We start from the raw sequence: 12,978 nt of genomic DNA on the forward strand, positions 1-12,978 counted from the left end.
TGGACTGCAAGGAGATCCAACCAGTCCATCCTAAAGGAGATAAGTCCTGGGTGTTCATTGGAAGGACTGATGCTGAAGCTGAAACTCCAATACTTTGACCAGCTGATGCGAAGAGCTGACTCATTGGAAAAGACCCTGATGCTGGGAGGGGTTGGGGGCAGGAGGAGAAGGGGATGACAGAGGATGAGATGGTTGGATGACAAAACCGACTTGATGGACGTGGGTTTGGGAGGACTCTGGGAGTTGGTAATGGACAGGGAGGCCTGGCGTTCTGTGGTTCATGGGGTCACAGAGAGTCAGACACAACTGAGCAACTGAACTGAGCTGATGGCAATTCAGCTTAAATTTTTTCTCACAATTATTTTTATGCCTTTTTTATTTTGGGGTGTGTGTATTTTTCTTTTTAATTCATTGGCATTAAACCTTGAATCTAATGAAACAAAACCTCACTTATTTTAAGGGAATGTTTTAGGAAGTAAACATCAAAAATAATTCCTGTTGGCAAATTAGCAAATCTGTTGCAAAGTATACATAATCCACTTGTTTCGTTCAAAAAACCCATTAGAGCAGTCACAGAAACAAAACTCCATCCTGCTAAGCATCTCTGAATGTGATGTAACTGTTCTTGGAATCTTGAACTAAAAAAAAAATAAGAAAAAAAAATCAGGCCACCCAAGATACATTGAAAAAATTTAATTATTGAAAGGGATTGCAATGAATAATCCCTCTCAGTTTTTTCCTGAGCCCGAAACCTAGTTGGATAGCACACGTCTCCCTTTGAACTCAAGCACATATAAACAGTTGATAATACTTATTATTACAAACGCAAGCTATGACTGTTTATTACTTACTATGTACCAGTTACTAAGCTAAGCCTCACACATTAATTACCCTATGAAACACAACAGGTCTGTAAGGTAGCTTTTTACAGTTATTAACCTGATAGAGTCTGTTGCTGTCCACTGATAGTCTTCCAACTAAAACTCAGTGGACAGCACTCCTGAGTTTTAGTTGGAAATATGAACGCCCAGCAAGAGTACATTTCCACTTTCTTGCAGCTCACTTTGTTGCCTGTATCAGTTGTTGTTTAGTTGCTAAATCGTGTCCTACTCTGTGACCCCATGGACTGTAGCCCGCTAGACCCCTCTGTCCATGGGATTTCCCAGGCAAGAGCACTGGAGTGGGTTGCCATTTTTCTTCTCCAGGGGATCTTCCCAACCCAGGGATCAAACCAGCATCTCCTGCTTTGGGAGGTATCCTCTTTACCACTGAGCCAACTGGGAAGTGAATTTATTCATATCAGTAGTTCATGGCTTTTGATCACTGACTTGTATTGGTTGTGCAGACTTGCCACATTTGTTTATTCATTATCCTACTGGTGGATGCCAGGGCTTTCTGGTTTTTGGACCTTATGGAAAAGAACTGCTGCCAACATTTGTGTGTTTAGTGAGTATGTTTATTTGAAATGATGGAGAATACTGTGATGGGGTTTATTGGGAGGCAGAAGCACTCATCAGCCCTTCATGACATCTCCGATGGCCCACAAGCAAATCATCTGATTCTTCACATACGAGACTTCGTCCCTTGTCCGGTTTTGCCAGCCTCCTGCCCCAAGATCGGGAATCAATTTTTACCCCCATTCCTTAGTGTTCTCCATCTACAATACAACCCCCATTTGATATAACCAGGGAGTTCACTTCTCACCCTTCAAGCTGCAGTCTAGATTGCATATTTCTCTAGTTTGCATATTGATTTAGACCCAGAATCAACTTGGGGGATCATCTCACTCATGTGGTTACTTGGTTTAGAAGTTAGTCTTATGGTCTCTTCTATCCGTTACTGCCAGCCTGACATTCGGTGGGCAACAACAAGCCATGGTTTATAAAATCTCCTTCTGGGGGCTTCCCTGGTGGTCCAGTGGTTAGGACGTCATACTTCCACTGCAGGGGGCATGGTTCCACCCTGGTTGGGAAAGTAAGATCCTAAAAGCCAAAGTGTGGCCAAAAATAAAAGGGAGGAAAATAACTATTTCTGGATGCCCAAATGTGTCAGAAATTCCAGTCCCATTGTTTCTAATATGTAGGATAACTATTATTCTAACAAATCAAGAGAAAGCTCAAAGAGAAAGCAAAAGCAAATGGTAGCTATTAGAATAATGTGTATACAAGACGTCCTTATTCCATGTTTACTTAGTTAACACAAGTGAACATAAAATAGAATGAACTGTCTATGTTTGGATAGAGGAGATCAAAATGCCATTTCTGTTTTCTGCATTTACGTCAGCAGCACTTACGATCATGTCTTGTGTATATCAGATATCTGATGAATGTTCATTGAACTTATTAATAAATGAGTGAATGTTAGGTAGGTTGTGCCCCAAAGGCAGATGCTAAGACACAGCAAACATTTTTTTCTCTGTTGTTTGACAGCGAGTGTAAGCCGCAGCTGGCCAGAGAGCTAAAGCAGACGCTGTGAGAGACACGTCTAAGTACGAAATAGCTGAGCGCGTTTGGGAGCAGGCTGCTTCTTATGTCGTGTATCAGGTGTGAATGGATTAGAGACTCTGTCTACAGCAGCTTAAAAAATAGTTTCTTCTCACAGTCCTATCCAACGTGGAAAACCATGAAAATATATAGCAGTGAAGTTACTTACATGAAATTGAAGCTATGACTATATGTGGTGATAGTAGTGAATTGCAGCTCATTTCAAGTGAGGTAGTAAGTGAATACCACAGGAATGCAGAAAAAGATTAACCTTTGTGCATCTTATAAAACAATAAATATGTTGAGAGTTAACAGCTGAAAAAAAGGCTCACTTACCACCCCTAAATGTGTTAATTTCACTCTATAAAGATTGTAGATTCAAACACAGTGTGAGAAGCCCAGTCATTCATTGAAATACAAGTAGGAAAGGGGAAGGGCTGGGGAAGAAGAAAAGGAGGGAGAGAGAGAGAGAGTGAGTGAGCAAGAGAGAGAAGTTCCCTTAAGAAGCATGCCCTTAGTAAAAGAGTAAGGAAATCCAGATAAAATGTGATAAGAGCTTTCAAACTGCCTGAGGCATGCATTCAGTCCCACTCCAGTATTCTTGCCTGGAGAATCCCATGGACAGAGGAGCCTGGTGGGCTACAGTCCATGGGGTCACGAGAGTTGGACATGATTTAGCAATTAAAGCACCACCACCACCACCACAGGAGTTTTCAAACCGCCGAGGCATGCATTCAGTCAGAATTATTGTGCCCCTGGTCCAGATCAAGACAAGATTACATCCGCCTTTCCTATGTCCAACCCTTTCTGTGACCGTCAGGAATGCCTCTGTGGCTATAAACCAAAAGTCAACATTCCCAAACAGGCACCTAAGTAAGATGGAGACTCATAATATATACTAACCAGCATACTTACAGGCATCAATGCTTATCACAAGGAGCCTGCAGATTTGAGGCTACATCAAATATGTGTGAGTGCTAAGTCGCTTCAGTCGTGTCTGACACTTTGTGACCCTGTAGTCCATCAGGCTCCTCTGTCCATGGGATTCTCCAGGCAAGAATACTGGAGTGGGTTGCCATGCCTTCCTCCAGGGGATCTTCCTGACCCAGGGATCCAACTGGCGTCTCTTTTGTCTCCTGCATTGGCAGGTAGTTTCTTTACCACTAGCACCATCTGGGAAGCCCTACATCAAATATACATCAACATAATTTAAAACAAATCTTTAATATTCTATAAATTTTCTATTTCTATAAATATTTCTGTACTTAATCATATCTATTTATATTAAGCTAAATTGTGAGTTCATACTGGTGTCTCCAAAATGAGTTCATTATCTTGTGGATTATTCCAGCCTTTCCCTTCATGTAATAAAATGCCCTACACATAATGCATTTTTGAATGCAAAGCTTTCAAAATTGAGAATACTCCAAGCACCTTGGAAGGGACGTTGAGCTTATAAGGAGACTCTACTGGTGGAAATAGCTGTATATAGTTATTTGCCTGCACTGTGCACTCCTGCAGACCAGGAGGATTATCTGCGTCAGCAGAGTACACCCTTCTGAGAAGATATATGGTCAAATAATTCATCTCTGGCAATTAATTAAGCTTGTTGACCATTCTTGTGCATTAATGGTTCTTAAACCTTGAAATCCATCAGAATCAACTTGTAGGTTAAAGAAGCAAAAAAAGCAAAGCAAAGCATTCTGCCCGAAAGTGACTGAATCAGATTCTCACTCCAGGGAGTGATCAGACCCTGTCCCCTAGTGAAAAACTCCATGTCCACTAATTTGACTCCTCTGTCCATGGGATTCTCCAGGCAAGAATACTGGAGTAGATTGCCATGCCCTTCTCCAGGGGATCTTCCTGACCCAGGTATCAAACCCAGATATCTTATGTCTCCTGCATTGGCAGGCAGATTCTTTACCATTAGCATCACCTGGGATGTCCCATCAATTTGACAACAAATGTGAAATTCACTGATTCCTTGAATGACACAAACTGCCGAATTTCACAGAAGGAGAAATAGATCATCTGAATAGGACTATACTATTAAAGAAAGTTTATATAAAAAATCTTCTAAGTAAGAAATTGCCAGGTTCAAATCGTACCACTATGGGATTCTACCAAACATTTAAGGAAGAAATTATACCAATTCTCTACAACCTGTTCCAGAAAATAGAAGCTCTTACTATGAGACTGACATTACTCTAAAACTATATAAAGACATTACATGAAAGAAACACTACAGACCAATTATGTTTAATGAGCACAATTGCAAAAATAATCAACAAATGTTAACAAATGAAATTCAACAATGTGTGAAAGAATCGTACACCACAAGGAGGTGGGATTCATTGTAGGAATGCAAGATTAGTTAGATTAATCAATTATATAGAGTAAATAAAGCCATGTGATTGATGAATATGTTTAGTACTTTGGTTGTGGTGATGGTAACACAAGTGTATGTATATGTCTAAACTTATCAAGATGTATACATTATGTGGTACAATTTTTTGTATATCAATTTAACCTCAATAAAGCTTAAAAGAAAAAAATGAAAATGGTGTGATAGTATCAATGGATACAGAAAAAGCATTTCACAAAATCCAAAATCTATTCACTTCATGGCAAATAGATGGGGAGAGAATGGAAACAGTGACAAATAATTTTCTTGGGCTCCAGAATCACTGTAGATGGTGACTGCAGCCGTGAAATTAAAAGATACTTGCTTCTTGGAAGAAAAGCTATGACCAACCTAGAGAGCATATTAAAAAGCAGAGGTATTACTTTGCTGACAAAGGTCCATCTAGTCAAAGCTATGGTTTTTCCAGTAGTCATGTATGGATGTGAGAGTTGGACCATAAAGAAAGCTGAGTGCTGAAGAATTGATGCTTTTGAACTGTGGTGTTGGACAAGACTCTTGAGAGTCCCTTGGACTGCAAGGAGATCCAACCAGTCCATCGTAAAGGAGATCAGTCCTGAATGTTCATTGGAAGGACTGATGCTGAAGCTGAAACTCCAGTACTTTGGCCACCTGATGGGAAGAACTGACTCATTTGGAAAGACCCTGATGCTGGGAAAGATTGAAGGCAGGAGGAGAAGGGGACGACAGATGATGAGATGGTTGGAGGCATCATCGACTTGATGGACATGGGTTTGAGCAAGTTCCAGGAGTTGGTGATAGACAAGGAAGCCTAGCGTGCTGCAGTCCGTGGGGTCACAGAGTTGGACACAACTGAGCGACTGAACTGAACTGAACCACTATTCATGGGTAAAATAAAAACTCTCAACAAACCATAAATGGAGAACTTTCTCAACTTGATAAAAACTTGTACTATTTTTTAAAAAAGAAACTGAAAAAGAAGTGAAAAATATGTGCTGATAAAGCAAACCTTGATGAAATGGCGAATAAAGTTTTAAGATGTTGAGGTATTATTGATATTAAGGATGATTTGTTTTACATGAACTGACATTGAATTATGAGCAATTTCATCTGTATTGGCTAGGTTACTTCAAGAGTTTGGTTCTAGAAATATTTTGTTGTTATCTTTGCATCTTCACAATTCATGTTGAATGAGAATCAAAGGTATCAAGTCCGATGAGAAAAACTGTCTAATCTTAATTTATGTAAATACCTTCTGACAATCTCAGTATTAGGAGTTCCCATTATAGAATTGACAATTATATAATTGTCATTATAGAATGAAAGAAGAAAATCAGAAAAAGATTTCAATCTGTTTTGAGAGTACTTTATAAATATCTCAAGAAGTTGTTCATTTGGAATGTTTAAATAAAACCAATACATAGGGTCAAAAAAACAATTTTTAAATTTTTCTGGTCAGAGATGAAAAAGAATTTATTGGAGATGTGAGAAAGATTCAGACGGCAGTTCCTTTACCATTCAGATGGCAGCCCTTTGACCCCTGAGACAGACTTTCCTATCTCTTTCCACACCTTTTTTTTTTTTTTTCTTTTTCCCAAAGCAAGAGGAATTGACAATTCAATTCAAGACCTATTATTCACTGGGCAGTGCTTCTCAAGTGGGAGGATTTACTGTACCATGGGGCTTTCTCTCTCACCCCCTGTTTCCACAAACTAAACTCACAAGCACAGTCACCTCTTTAAAAAAGTCCTCCAGTGTTCTTTTTTTTTTCCTTCCTCATCAATGAATAGTATACAAGTATAGTCTGTCCAAAGACACAGTGAATTTAAATTCAAGCTTCACCTAGATTTCTTACCATCCACCAAATACTCCAATCCCAGTTGTTACCAGGACTTCACCTTTGAAAATACTGGGATTTCACATAAGAGCCTACAAATTAGAAACGGCCGACTTGTTCAAATCACAGCTTAACCTGTATTTCTACAACATATGCTCGTTTTATTACCTAAATAATCACATGGTTTCTAGCCAAATCGTGTTTAATAAAACTTACCAAATCTGTTCTTTCTATTTTTGCTGAGAACTCTCTGGATATAACCTTTGGGCGATGATTTCCTCTTTTCTATAGAATGCGTCTGGCACACTCAATCTGATGGAAATATTTGTATAAAACCCCTTGACACATTGAAATGATATTCTTCAAAAGTTAAAGGTTACATAATGTTATAGCCTTGTAAGTGATGTTTTGGATAAAGCTTCTGTAAAGTATGATCACTTTCAGATAACACTTTATTACGGTAAATATTTGAGATGAGACTTGGAGGAACGATAAAGCAGAAAAAAGTTTTTTAAATAATTTACTAAAGGAAGTCATAAATAGGCAGAAGATGGTTGGGGTTTCTAGTTGTAATTCTGCCATTATCTTAGGTGGTTTTAGGCAATACACTGTGGTCAGCTTCCTCTTCTATAAAGAGGAAAAAGGGGATGAAATGAGGACACTGTTGATCTCTGAAATCTGTTTTACTTAGAAGGATGACTAACTAGGCTTTTATGAGACCAAAGCCTCAAGCACTTGAACATTTTTGCAATGTTTAACCACCTGATGCTATCTCCGTGTGAGAGAAAGGGAGGGGGAACTTCTCTGTACAACATTATAGTATTTCACTGATTTCAGGATTTTCTTGTGACTTTTACAATTTTTTAAATGAACTTTACCTTTTTAAAGGTTGCAGAGGACAAGGTTGTCTTAGAATCTTTTTTTTTAAGTAATTTTTACTAGTGTATAGTTGCTTTACAATTTTGTGTTAATTTCTGCTATACAGCAAAGTGAATCAGCTACACATATACATATATCCCTTCTTTTTCAGATTTCCTGCCTGTTTAGGTCAGCACAGAGCACTGAGTGGAGCTTCTGGTGTATACTAGTTATCTGGTTCATACTAGTTATCTATTTTATCCACAGTATCAATAGTGCATGTGTGTTAATCCCAGTCTCCCAATTCATCCCACCTCCCCCTTCCCCCTTGGCATCCATACATTTATTCTCTACATCTGTGTCTCTATTTCTGCTTTGCAAATAAGATCATCTATAGAATTTTTCTAGATCTCACACATATGTGTAAACACAATAATTTTTTGAAATGCATCAAGCATTTCTCCACTTTCCTGAATTATCTGGAAATATCTTCCAAATATTTTTATGACATAGAGCACAGTATTCCTTACATCCTACCAGAGCTTGGCCCACACTATGAAGATGAACAATGCATGGAGCAGCGGACCTCCTCAACCTTTGTTCTTTAAGGAAGGAACGTGGTTGACTCTTTAGCACTCCACCATCTAGTCTAATTAACTGTTTAGAAAAAAAGACAACAGGAACATTTTACTTTTTATTAATAGATTTTATTTCTTAGAGTAGTTTTAGGTTCACAAAAAATTGAACAGAAGGTAGAAATTTCCCACACAAGCACAGCCTCCTCCATTATCAACATGATCACCAGAGTAGTATGTTTGTTACCTCGGGTGAACTTCCATAGATACACCCTAATCACCCAAATCCATAATTTACATTAGGGCTCACTCTTGATGGTGTACATTCTATGGATTTGGACAAATGCATAATGACATGAGGGCTTCCCAGGTGGCTCAGTGGGTAAAGGATCTGCCTGCAATGCTTGAGCCACAGAAGTCCCGGGTTCAGTCCCTGAGTGGGGAGGATCCCCAGGAGGAGGGCATGGCAACCCTCTCCAGTATTCTTCTCTGGAGAATGCCACGGACAAAGGAGCCTGGTGGGCTACAGTTCACAGGGTCACAAAGAATCAGACACGACTGAAGTGACTGAGCATGTACGCATGATGACATGTATCCACCCTTGCAGATTCACACAGAGTGATTTCACTGCGTTAAAGTCCTCTGTGCTTTGCTATTCATCTCTCCTTTCCCTCAGTCCCTGGAAACTAACGGCCTTGTTACCATCTCTCTGTGTGCTAAATCGCGTCAGTTGTGTCTGACTCTTTACGACCTTATGGACTGTAGCCCTCCAGGCTCCTCTGTCCATGGGATTTTCCAGGCAAGAAAACTGGCGTGGGTTGCTGTACCCTCCTGCAGGGGATCTTCTCCACCCAGGGATCTTTTAATCGCCACTATCTATGGTCTTTATCCCATATCTCTCCTATATATAACCTGATTTTCTGCCAATCAAAGCAGGTTGCCAGAGATTCGTTTAAAAATGCAGGTAGTCATGTCACTTTATAGCCTAAAATCCTCTACTGGTTACTCTGACTTGTAGATAAAACTCAAGTAAGCAAGTGCAGATATCATGACCTCATCGTCAAATGCCTGCCTACCCACCTAATGTTGTCTATCACCTCCACAAATGGTCCATCTGTCAGTTCCATAAAACTGCCTGACATTCTCTGAATACGTGACTGTTTTTGACCTTCTAACTGTTACTTCATCAGGGAAAACTCTCTCCAACTCTGTTCTTGATTAGTCCCTGCTGGCCCCAAGGTCCAGCTTAGGTTAAATCCCCTGGAACATCATGTCAGATTTGCGGTTTTTCTCCTACAGTTCTGATTTACATCTTCCTTCTTTGAACTTTGGTAGTAAACTCTGACATTTACTACATTTCTTTGGTGGTTTTAGCTGCTTTTGTCACCAAATTGTGGCTTTTGGAAAGTCAGGAATTCTTTCTGAATAAACAGTGAATAATTATTTTTTTTCATACATGCTCAGTGAATCTAAGATCATATATTTGTGAATCCATGGCTTTCAATTGAATGGCAAAAGTTCACTATACAAATGGAAATAAAGCTCCAACACATTACAGGGATAAACTGATTCACATGCCCAGGGCTTTTATTCAGGTTATCTTTAGTTGGATTTCAAAACCACAAAAAGAAATTTATCACCACTGCTTTCCTTGGAGCATAATGATTCATGCTTATGTTGGAAGTTGCTTTATCACTTATTTGAAGAAGTCAAATCCATTAACCCATCTCATTAGGCAACGCCACAAATGGAGAAGTAGGACCGTGTGGTCTATGTGATTTCTTTAAAGAAAGTGGAGTGTTTTGTTAAGCATCATATCCACTGCCACCCAGCAGGGTTAACCGCAATTCTTACAGTGATAAAGATTTCTAGACCACCTGTGTTTAGTAGTTATGCTCAACTCTTTTAGATTAGGCAGACTTGAAAAGGAGAAATCAGTGAACCAAGTGCATGGAATTATTTCAAAGGAACAAATATTAGAAACAGGTGTGAGATACTACCTAGGGAAAATAAAGCATTAATTCATTCTAACTGGCAGTGGACCATGCTACATTTCCTGAAGAATTAGCTGCCTGAAAACATTTTGACAAAGGAGTTAATTATAAATGTTGCTAGTTATTTTTCATTTCCAACCCAATTTTTCCGAACCATAAAAGTGCATTAAAAACTTTTACGCAATTACAAAGTCTCAAAAAGCACTTTTATTTTCCATCTATTTCCCAGTTAAATTATATTTTCTGAGCATCTGTATACACGAAGTGAATTTTTTATTATATGGAAAGCTTATAATCCATGTTTTATGCTTGTCCTATGGCTCAAATCCTACAGTAAAATGTATAGCATCATGCATATATCTAATGTTTAGTTTTATGAAACTTTTATCCACTTGCTTCATTCCTGAAAGGATTTGCGGTTGTGGCATTGAATAAGTTGTGTGTTGATTACCTTAATTTTAACTGCATCACATACTCTTTTAATATTTAATTTTTATATGGGAGAAATGCTCTTATTTTGCCAAAATTAATTATTGATGAGATAAGTACATGTTTGATAAGAGCATAGCAGTTATAATCTTACAATGTCAATAAAACATTAATCACTACAAATGTTTAACATCAGAATGACTATCTGTGTGGCTGTTCTCACAGTTCCTTCCAGAGGTCTATTAGCAAATGTTCGCTTCCCTTCATTGCAACCTGGGACTTATATGATTTAAGTCTTCTAAGTTTCCAAAAAGGAGTGTTTCCACTGGGAGATACAGAAATGGTTTCATAAAACTAAAGGCTGAGATTTCCACATGTCTGCCTTGTGATTTTCATAATATGAACCAAACATTTGACAAACTAGATTACTTGACTGACTGGGGTGGTTTGTACTAGCCCCTGGAAATTGAGTTGCTACTACAAAATGGCTTGAATAAGATAGCGATACATAGGTACATATATATCATGGAATATTACTCAGCCATAAAAAGGAATGAAATTGGATCATTTGTAGAGATGAGGATGGACCTAAAGACTGACACACAGAAGTAAGTCAGAAAGAGAAAGACAAATATTGTATGTGGGATCTGAAAAAGTTGATACAGATATCTTGTTTACAAAGCAGAAATAGAGACACAGATATAGAGAACAAACCTACGAACATCAAGGGGGAAAGGGAGGATGGGATGAATTGGGAGATTGGGATTGACAGATATCCACTACTGACACTTTGCATAAGATAGACAACTAATGAGAACCTACTGTGTAACACAGGGAACTACTAAGTGCTTTTTGGAAATCCAAAAGAGGGGATATGTCTTCACGTATAGCTGATTCACTTTGCTATATAGCTGATTCACTTCACAAAACTGTAAAGCAACTATACTCCAATAAAAATTTTAGAAAACAGTAGCACATAAATTTTGAAAGATTCGAAGTTTGTACCTTAATTTAGTAACCTTTGAGGATCTATAAAATGAATTTATCACTAGAGCCAGTATAACCTCAAATTGCTTAATTTTTAATCTTTACAGCACCTTCTGGAGATTAGTTAGAATGTGATAATGTTCAAAATACAACACTAATGAAAATAATTTTCTATTAATGCCTATGTATAATCCAACTACACAAACAAAAAAACACACAGAGCCTTTTTCTTTTGATGCCTCAAGTGACTTAGATTAAGAACGTTATGGATCTACTGCTTTATGTAGAATATCTGTGACACTGACATGGACAGTGGTTTGCCCTCCAAATTGGACTTTAACAAAACTAGCTGACAAGTTTAATCATCGTAAATCAGGAGACAGTGTTAACTCAGTAGTTTTTCTCCTCATTTTTGACCTTTTGCCCAAAGATACATATTTTTGTAGATCCCTTTAGGTGAAGGAGTTTCTTGCATTCCAGCTGTCTTTAAACTGCTGAGGTTTCCTGAAATCAACTTCGATTCACCAGCCAGACATCTAAAAACCATGTTAATACCACGTTTGCTTGTAGATTTCTTGTCTGCATCCCAAACTTCCGAATTTTGTGTAGCTTCTGCCCAGGTTTTGAAAGCTCTAAAGAAATAAGAGCTTCCTTTTCCTGCTGCTAAGCTCCTCTCCCCTTTTTCTTCTCTGCTATTCCGCTTACTTCTTGAGAGCAGCCTTTGGCAGTCTCTTCCTACAGGTGCTCTTCTAGCCGCTTCTCATGCTAAGTGGCATCAATGCTGCTCCGCACTCGTGACCATAGTCATCAAAGGTAGTCATGAGTGAAATCAACAATGTTCTGATCATTTGCTTCATCATTCTTGCTTACTAGATCCTGACACTTTCTGGAGACCAGAACTCATGTCCGTGTAGCTAAGGTGGGGTCAGGATGTAGATTCTCATTGTATTTGTGATGATAACTTTTAAGCACTATTTCAGAGTATTCTTTGTACACCTTGCTGTCTTGTGCAAGCTTTGCTGTGCTGTTTCTTGGAAGGAGGACAAGGATCTATTTCTGTTGTAGGCTGACAAGAAGAGCTGAGTAGAAAAGTGGTAGCAGGGACTCTCTGACTCTGCTTGTGACCACGGACATAAGTGCATCTCCATAGAACTATTCATTTATTTATACTGCCCCAAACGATTATGCATTTTAAGGAAAGTCTGGGGAATGCAGACAAATATTCCAAAACACTATGTACCTTCATCCTTTGGCCTAATGTTTTAAAATTTCAGATTGGTGTCTCTCACACAAAAGAGCATGAATGGAATAAAAACTGGTCAGACAACCTGCTTCTTCTGTCAGCTTTTAAAAATATGTGAATGACTTATTTGCTGATGAAACTTATTTTCTTTTCATGTGTGCTTTGACATTCCGAAAGAGGCTCAGAGAA

Source organism: Muntiacus reevesi, chromosome 11 (genome assembly GCF_963930625.1).
Source record: "Muntiacus reevesi chromosome 11, mMunRee1.1, whole genome shotgun sequence".
NCBI lineage: Eukaryota > Metazoa > Chordata > Mammalia > Artiodactyla > Cervidae > Muntiacus > Muntiacus reevesi.